This window comes from Halyomorpha halys, unplaced genomic scaffold (assembly GCF_000696795.3).
Source record: "Halyomorpha halys isolate HHAL.00 unplaced genomic scaffold, Hhal_1.1 Scaffold722.1, whole genome shotgun sequence".
Taxonomy (NCBI): Eukaryota; Metazoa; Arthropoda; class Insecta; order Hemiptera; family Pentatomidae; genus Halyomorpha; species Halyomorpha halys.
In genome coordinates, this window is record NW_027110068.1 from 370,035 (window position 1) to 380,278 (window position 10,244).

General features: G+C 28.9%; 1 protein-coding gene across 1 annotated transcript in view; it reads left to right on the forward strand.

The window, feature by feature from the left end:
* Nucleotides 1–7,634, forward strand: part of LOC106691630 (forkhead box protein L2) — a gene marked incomplete in the record, with an annotated part of 73,694 nt that extends 66,060 nt beyond the window's left edge. The window contains 1 exon segment of the mRNA XM_067048164.1: nt 7,401–7,634.
* Between the last annotated feature and the right edge of the window lie 2,610 nt (nt 7,635–10,244).

Sequence of the window (10,244 nt, forward strand, 5' to 3'; positions counted from 1 at the left end):
ATGAAAATATTAAGAACAATCCCATAATTTTATTTGTAAAAGAGTTTTTAAAACAAATTGCTGCATAACTAGAGCTCCGTCCCTTTTTGCGCATCTTGAAAAGTTACTTTTTTTTTCGGTACTTATTTTTTAGAAACGGTCAGTCCTATCCTTTTATTTTTTAAAGCATTTAAACAAAGTAATAAACAAACGAAAATTAGCAATTGTAAAAATATGGCTGTTAATGTAAAACTATTTATGGAGAATTTGATGCTTTTTTGTTGTGATCAAAAGTGATCAATTACTATTTTTTTTCTCAACGATTAATCATGAGCTTACCAGGAATAAAACAAAACAACTGTCGCGTTAATTTGTTATGATATTTGTAAGAAAAAGGTACGACCGAAAATATACTTCTTAAAAACCATTAAACTAAACCTGCCGATTAACCCATTAATCTGCTCCCGCTAAAAATGATTTTTTTGTATTGATGAGAAAATGGAGTTATTTCTATAGCAAAGGATATGGTACAATCTTCTGGAGATATATGTACTTGAATGTAAAAAAAATCTATCGCACTACTTTTAATATATAACATAATAAAGAAATGGTGTATTAATATAATGAATATATTAATATAAGGAATACCTAATGGAATATAAAGATTTTTTTAATATAAGGAATGGTTTATTAACCATCCAATTCTCCTAAAAGGCGCATAGTCCCAATATAGTCGTAATTGAATACGAATAAAAAAATGTGACATGTATGTAATTAATATATGTACTTGTATTTTCAATATGATTGACTCCTAACCACCATATTCTAATGAATTTCAAGTTCTTACAGTCAAGGAGGAACTCCTAGGGCAGCCTACAAACAGTATGAACTTCAATGGAAGTCTAGATTTCGCGTTGTCATCGACAAGGTCCAAATGCTACATGTAAAGGTATATTTTATGTTTATTCTCAACTCATGTATCTATAATAATGTTCAATTTATTTTCTATACATTTCGAAATGCATACCTATCCAATTCATAAGGCATTCCAGGAAGATATATCTTAAATTGGCATGCTATGCTCAAAGGTGCGTGGTGAGACCAGCACCCGAGCTCAACTGTAAGGTATTATCAAGGATCAGATACCTACTTTACATAGGTTGGGTATTTCGTAAAGAAAATAAAATGATTGGTTCGCTAAAGCTGGACTCGAACCTGGGATACGAGAGTGTAGTAGAGATATTTTTAAATAAAGCAAAATGATTTTTAAAAAATCGATTCAAATATTAATGTTACAAGTTTGCAGCCATAATTTAATTTAGCGGACTTGGTTGGTATATTAACTAAAACTAAAACTTCTGATATTAATTGATCATATGAAGTTGTGAAGAAATTTAATTAAAATAATAAACCCGAAAATACATATTTTAAATTGGGTAAATGACCCGAATAACCTTCAAATAAGGCCTATCGGTCATTTTTATGTCTTATTTTATTGTAAATATCGTGTCTGAATCCTGTTGGAATCCAGAGGCTAAATCTGAAACTACTTGTAGTACAAGAGCCCAAGAGGGTAAATAAGTCAGTTATTTTACCCCAATTTTTTATTAGTTCAACGAAAACTATGCATAATTACTATTTAAAATTGATGAGTCTGCCAACTAGTTAGTGGAAATAAAAACTGACTGTTTCAAGACGTTAAAAAAAATATTTTTTCATCCTAAGATAACGGACCGTTATCTGGAATGATTTACCTAACCATACAGTACAAGAGCCCAATGGGAGAGAAAATGCGGTTATTTCATCCCAATTTTTGATTGAATTAATGAGAAATATGTATAATTACTAGTCAAAATTGATGGGTTTGCCAAATAGAGGTAGCGGGAACAAAAATTAGCGGCTGTTTCAAAATGTTAAAAAAAATTAATTTTTCATTCGGAGTTCTACATTTAAAACTACCAACAAAACAGAAAACCTAATAGATAATCATTAAAGTAGAGTAAATATTCTACAATATAAGCCCTGATCAAACTATTTACGTTTCTGAAATATGTTTTTTTAAAATGCAACATTTCCCAAAAAAGGCACTGAAAAATCAATAGTTGGTGAATTTCAAAATCTACCCCCAAATTTTTTTTATTATTTAAAGAAAACTATGCATAATTACTAGTCCAAATTGATAAGCCTGTCAACTAGTCACGGGAGATAAAAATGGTTGTTTTCAAGACGTTAAATTTTTTTTTTTAAATTGCAACATTTCACAAAAAGTACACTGAAAAATCAATAATGAATGTATTTAGGAAAATGTATGTATATCTCAGAAACCGTGAGACGTACAGATGTCTAGTAGTACTCTAATTAAAGCTAGTTTAATGAGCCATAAAGTAGTTTATGATGTTTATCTTCTTAGTAGGTTTCATGATATTTACGAAATAAATTCACAACATATTGATTTTTAGTTGTTTGGACACAATTTTTGGATTTATGAAACCTATATTTTAGGATGTATTATACCTACAGATGTATGGCAGCGTTTGGAATAATATAAAGTATCTGCGTAGTAGACGTTTTTATGAAATTCACATTTTGTCTGTCAACAACAGCTATAATTATTTTGTTATAGCTAATATAATGAAAACTAATACTCATAAAAAGAAAAGTGTAATGCACCACTTTATAGTACGTTAAACTAGGTTTAATTTGAGTGCAAGCAGACATCTGTTAATCTACCGATTCGTGAGATATATTTTTTTATAAATTAAAAATTTTGTTTTAACAACTAGAAATCTACGTTTTGTGCATATATTTTCGGAAATATCATGAAATTACTACTTCTACGTCTTTAACTACTTTATAGTCCATTAAACTATCTTTAATATGAGTACTGATATGTTTCTGTATGTCTAATTATTCTTGAAATATAGTTTTTCCCAAATCAATTAAAAACTACTGATTTTTCGTTATTTTGTTAGAAAATGTTTCTTTTAAAAAACTTAATTTCGGAAACTTTTGAGTGTAAATAACTCTATTACGGCTCATATTATGACAAATTTATTCTACTTTAAATGATCTTGTATTAGGTTTTCTAGTGTTGAGAGTAGTGATTAAGATATGAAGTTCTGAATGAAAAAAAGATTTTTTTATCGCTTTAAAACAGCTGCAAATTTTTATTCACCCAACCTATACTTGGTAGACTTATCAATATTGACTAGTAATTATAAATATTTTATATTAAATTAATCAAACTTTGTTGTGAAATAACTAGCTTTTTTTTTTTTTTCAACCGGGCTCTTGCTCTAATGATTCTGCTGTGTTGGACTTCAGTTGCTTAGTGAGTGTTGTGCACAAACACTATTTACTGGTAGCTATATATTTATTTATTACGATCGAAAGAAAGAATATTGATTGAAAAATATATTACCAAAAATACATAAACTTTGTAGTCGAATTCATGTTTGTATCATGTCACTATGTCACTTACAGCAAATTTACTTGCATATATTTTTATACAGTTTAAATAACAATAAATAAATTAATATGAAAATGTATATAACGTTGGGATAGTGTAGTTTAATTCTATATTTTGTGCTTATACAATAACCAACGAGCCAATTTGTTTCATCCTTGACAGCTGGTTAGTTAAGTATTTAAAGCCAAACCTGTCACAGAGCGATTATAGTCCCGTTTATTTATTTCTTATACTATTATAATACTAATATTCATTATTAATAAGGGTTTCATACGACAAGCGGCGAGGCGTAAGCTATTTTTGTGGGCCAGGACATTTCGGTTTCAGCTGTTGGCACTAACTCAGGCGGGGAAATTTAGCCCCCACCCTAGCTCTTTATAAATACCGCGGTATGACTATAGTAATCTGTCATTAGGGGTCTCAACGACACGTTGTATTCATCATCTGGGGAAAAAAGGAGTGGGTAGTATTCTGTTTAAACTGGATACTAACGAAATATGGCGATGGTTTAATTTTTTGTACCAATATCCCTTTTCGAATTTTGCCAAATCCAAAAAAGAATTAAATAGAAATCGTTCCCTGGAAGCCCTTGAGAATTACGAAGATGATTTTTTTTTTTTACACTTCATTAAGTTTTTGATCAGTATTTGTTAGTATATATTTTTGAAAAATTAAAGACAAATCATGTTGAAAAATTAGAAAGACAAATTTTTAATTTAATCAGCAACGCCCAAATACATCGGGCTGCTACGACACCCAGCATACTTACCAATCCACTATTAGATATAAAAACGCTAATATCTATCATTTAACAAAGATACATTTTTTTGCCTTCACCATTTTTTTTTTCAATGATAATCAACTATAAACTAGATACAATAAATTTTAAATTATGTTTTTTTCTTTCTCTTTTGCCTTCTCAAACTACATTATTATGTTACATTACATTTTTCCTTATTCATTCTTTCTCCTTTTGTTCTCAGCCTTATCTTTTTTTTTTTTGTAAAATATTTTTATTGTGTAATATTACATTCTGTCTAATATTTATAGACAATGGTAATAGAGATTATAATTCAAGAAAAAAATAAGAAAATAGTAATAATAATAAAAAAACAAACTAGAACTTATAGTGAAATAATCTCATGGACGCAATCATTTCTATTTGCAATATTTACATTCAGCCTGGGAAACTCCGAACTGAGCTCTTCCTCCAGTTATGAAGGAAAGAACAGGGCTCCAGAGATTCCTCAAGCTTTTCTCTCAAACCCGTCACTGGTATAATAAGTCAGTGGAGGATGGGCGTGGGCCAACCATATTTATGCTATCTTCTCTATTCTACTCTATCCTCCAATGATCCGTAGTATATACTAAGTTCATAATACAAGTTCAATTTAAATTTAACAAAATAATGAATAAATAGAGATTAATAAATAAAAATAAAAAAGCCACATCAGCAGAGCATTTAAGAAAAAATAGCTAATAAATAAATTAGATTTTAAAACAATTATATAAATAAAAAGAATTATCAATGATACTTTTGATGTATAATTGAAGGATAGGTTTTTAACTTTCGTTTAAATTTTCATTGTCTTGGGAACGAAAGAATTGGTGATATTCTTTTTATATATACTAAATGATACTGTTAAACTGCTTAGCTGAGTTAAACTGTTTATATATAGGAATACATTAATGAAAATCTTACTTATTTCATTTTAAACATATTTCAGTTTTGGAACAGTATTCGAAGTATTAAAAGAGCTAGTGTTTTTTTTTTTTTTGCTTCTTTTTAAGATAATATATTTTGACTACAATTGACATTAATGGGTTTTGGAAAGAAACAACTAACTTTTTTGTATAAAACTTGAGAGGTAAAAAAATTAAATTTATTTCTTAATACGAACTATTAGTTATAAATAATAAATTACTTAGGAATAATAATGGGGAAAATTCTTTCGAATTTGTTAAATCTACTAAAATATATGAGTGTAAGTAAAAATAAAGAGTATCTAATATAGATTGGCATTCAATGATTCTGCTCGATCATGGAAGGAACCTTTTATATCAGAGCACGATCCAAATTAGAGATAATGTAAATTGAGAAGCACACGAATTTGGCAAAGTTTGCCACTTAACTTTGAGATAAGATGTCGTTGGCATCTGAAAACAATGAGCCTCAGATAAATGCAGTTTGTATTTAGCAATAAAATGATGCTTGTTCGACTAGAATGCGAACACGTTTTAAATACTAAAAAATTCTTTTATGCATATTATTTTTTTGTAATAATTTAAACATTAGAAAAAAATAAAGCGAAAGGAAATAAATCAAGATATAAAATAAAAGTAGTATTTAACGCTTAAATGATAATTAAAGAAACTAATAAAAGTTTTTTACATTAATTATTACTGCTTGGATTAATTGATTGATTTAAATAAATTCAATTTTAAGATCGCATCCATGTGATTCTATGTGACTTTATGAGTATATCTTCAATATTAAAAGAAGGGAATCTAAAATAAAATAACTAATTATCATACTATCATACTATAAATAAATTTGTTTTGCGTAACAGTATTTTTATCTTTGGTTCAAAAATTATTTTTTAAGTATGTTATTATTTCATTCTTAAAAGTTCCTGCTGAAATTTCTTACTATCGAATTGAAAATGTCTAGGTGTTAGTTAATATCATCATGTTTATCATAATAAGGACATGTCTTGACCACAGACAACTTGACTCAGTTGACCACGTAGCAAGTTCCAACTCACCTTGGAGTCTGGGGCGCCGAGGCAGCGTTCTGGAAATTGTGACTCACCCGACTTCAAAACTCATTAGCAATATTAGCTATGCACTATCTAAGCTTACGCATTTGTATAATTCAGAAAGAACTATAAGTAGCTATTTCGTAAGAAATAAAATAAGAGTAAAGGTTTACTTTGTTAACAAGTGCGTTTAAATTTCTAAAGAGAACAGGCAACTTTAAGATAGTTTAATCGAGTAATATTTAAAAAGCGCCTGAAATTGAGAAACTGCATGAAACCCTCCACTCCATGGTAGCCTTACTTATCTGACTTTTCAAACAGATAATTATAGCGAGTAGGTTGGTCGATGTTACGACATGCCACAATCTCACAAGAGGAGATCGTAACACAAAAAAAAAAAGCCAATCCTTCCTCGCTGGACCCACCCCGCTAAGATCCTCGGGGAGCGAGGTCCTATATCACTTTTTAAATGTTAGCTTAAAACAGTAAGAGGAAACTTTAAGATAGTTTAATCCAGCAATATTTAAAAAGCGCCTGAAATATACTATACTACAATAGTAAAATAATATACGCTCCAAAATTCTAACTAAACATTTTTATTCTTCTCATTCATGTGTTTTCCTTTTTACTACGCTGGTATTCCTTAGTTATTAGGAATGGCTATACGAATTATTTTCTTATCTTCCCGAATTACTGTTTACCAATGCACTATTTACATATAACTCGTATTTAAGTGAAATAAGTTTTTTTTATATACTACGGCGATTTAGAAATCATGTATATTTAATTTTAGTTGTTGTTATACAATTTATAATTGTGAATAAAGTGTTATTAATGTGAGACATGAAATTTTGAGTCAAACGAAATTACACAAAAATAATAACTTAGATAAATATATTTTTCGATAAATTTGAAAGTCGACCATAATTTATAATGCGAGTTAGATTGAACTGAGGTAAAAATAACTTTAATATTTATAGCTTGTAAATTTTGGTTTATATTTAAATTTTTATATTTTACTTCTTGATAAGAAAAGAAGAAAAACCATTAATTTTTAAAATTATCTTAGATTTGGCGATGGCTTTAGTAATGTTTTAGTAAATACTACATAGCGTATATATAGTGCATTAGTAATAGTAACATTTTACGTATATTTATAATTATATTAATACTATTTTTTTTTTTTTTTTCAGGTTACGAAATACTCAGGGCTGAATCGAATCTTATGTTATGCAGTATTCAATATGATATAAGTTAAGGGTTATGATTTAGTTACCCTAAATCCCATTTTATGTGATTTAACTATGTAATTTTTAACATTTATGTTTTGTATATTCCATGTTTATTTATTTATTAAATATGAAAAACTATTTTTTTTCGTTTTTTTTTAATTATAGCTTGTAATTTCTGAATAAATACACAAGTGTCTTTAATTTGATCTAGTTTTGTTTTTCTAAATGACTTTTCTTCTCTGTTTTACTAAACATCATGTATTGTATACCCAAATGAGATCTTGTGAATGAAATTTCGCGATATACTTCGTTTCATTGTTTATTTGGACAAAAAACTGCTGCTAGTTATTATCGCCCTTATAACTAATAAAATGATTACGTTTAACTTTTTATATAACTAATGTAGATAAATATATATGGTATATAGATTTCATCGAAAATAATTATTTCCATGATTACAAGTCACAAATTTCAACATTAAAAATATCCATTTTACTAATGACAATTTTACCAATAATTTTTTCATCAACCTTGGCTCTTGCAAATTGATTATAAAACTACTGAGGAAAATAAAAACAGAATAAGACTTACAAAAAAAGTATTTCCTATATGGAAACATTTTTGACAGTTTTTACAATAATTTTTAATTTACGATCTAAAAATGACAGAATAAGTATGTAAGCTATTGCTTAAAGTGCCCTTCCTGATGAAAAATACCTGCGATATTCTGATATGAGTATACAACTTGGAAACGAGGTGAGAGGTAACAACTTGGAAACGAGGTGAGAGGTAACAACTTGGAAAACGATTTTTTTCTTTCCTTTGGGACATGCTAATAATCATTGGTTGATAGCCATCCACAAACTCAATGAATGAAACGAAAGTTACTATCATTATTGAAGTAAAATCTCTTGACCAACGCTATACGATTAAAGAAAAAAATTCCCGGGAGTAAATTGATTTCGTGAAGAAAGGTAACGCTCGAGATGAGGCTGTAGTGGTGGGAGCAACGCTGGGTGTGTTTTGCATTTAGATTTAAATATCTCGAAAACTCTTAGTGAGGGAAACTTTCAGCATTTCATTCTCTTCTTATAGAGAAATTATTCAAAATTGTATCTTGACTCTACACCGAAATAGATGTGAAAAGTGGATAAGATGAATGAAATTATACCGAGTATTTGAGTAATTGAGTTACAATATCATGAAAAATAATAATTGGAGTTGCATACTATAAGTGAGAGTGATCTTAAGCATTTCATCCTCTTTGTAATGAGCTATAAGTCAAGGTCGTAAATTGATGAATTATGGATGTAAATTGAAACCTAATCCGAAAATGAACCAAGTTCATTTAATGTGTAGAAAGCAGCACAGACATTTTACTATTTACAAAAATTCTTAAATGCTAAATAAATATCATTATTAATACAAATACAATTTTAATGCATTTTTTCATTGTCGTTGTATAATTGCTCTATTCTGAAACCTGAACTAAACTCCCTCCTCTTCGTATTGATTTATGGCTGAATTTCCTTAGCTAGGGAAGAATAAATGATTGCCATACTGGAAAAAACGATGCGAAAAAACCCACCATAAAACATACATCAAAAAATAGTTTTCAACATCAGTTTTCTTCAGCCTTAGCACGAAAATGCATTTCTGGCGATCCTAATACCCCCACTATATAGCTAGTTAATTTAATAAAGTAACGAATCAGGTCTTTTTTCACCTATAACTCGTAAGCTATGGATCATAAAGAAAAAGTTATAGTAGAACAAATCAAAGAGCATGATAAGAGAGTGATAATAGTGTTTAATTAATCTATTATTAAAAGTTTTAAGATTTATCGGAAAAGTGACAAACTAGGCTGATTTGACTGAAATTAATGATCTAAACAGCCAGCTAATAGCCTGCAAAAAGAGTTTAAAATGTAGGATGTGAGATGAAAATTTATATTTGAGACAGTCTTTGAGATTGGCCAGGCTGGTCGAAACGTTGGACATTCAAAGAAATAATGATGAGTGCTTCTAGACTTAACTTGCAAACACATTATTCGATTTAAACAATTGAAAAATTATTTTTATAGTTGGAAAATCCTGTGAACATTGTTGTAATAATTTAGGTTTGGAACGCTCTCCTTCTTCCCAACATATTAGGGGTATTCATTAATTTGTGTTAAATGTAAAATCTTTTTCCATGTTAAATGTTAAGTATAGGATTGTGACCAACCCTATTTAAAGTCGTGTTAAATATTAAATGCATAAGAGCTCCTATCGGATTTTCTGAGCAGCTTGTTTTATAACCTTTCCAAAACTTCATGTTATTGCTTATTTCTAAGTATTGAGTAAAATAATTTATTACAACATGCCTAACTTGAGTGAAAAGTGAAAGTTTGGCCACTAAGTGTCTTTTGAGGAAAAGAATCATTGTCATACTTTATTCCATTATTTATAAAAACGTCCAAAACAATACTACCACAATCTATGAACAAGTAATATGTATAATACTACATTGCTTGTTACTACTACAACAAACAAAATGGTGACAAATTTAGCTGTTCTGTTGCGTGGCGTTATTCTCCATTTAACAGATCTAGTAACAGACTCCCAACCATGTTATATGTTACATCGTTTTAATATGGTAAATGAAGGAAATATTTCATTACATGAGTTTTTCCATTTAACACGCTTTAATATGTTAAACTAAAGATCATGAATACCCCTATTGTAGCAGTGACGTCTTTGTTATGAGTATGTTAATGTCTCTGGTCACATTAACATTAATAAAATGAAAGAAATCGAGCTTGAT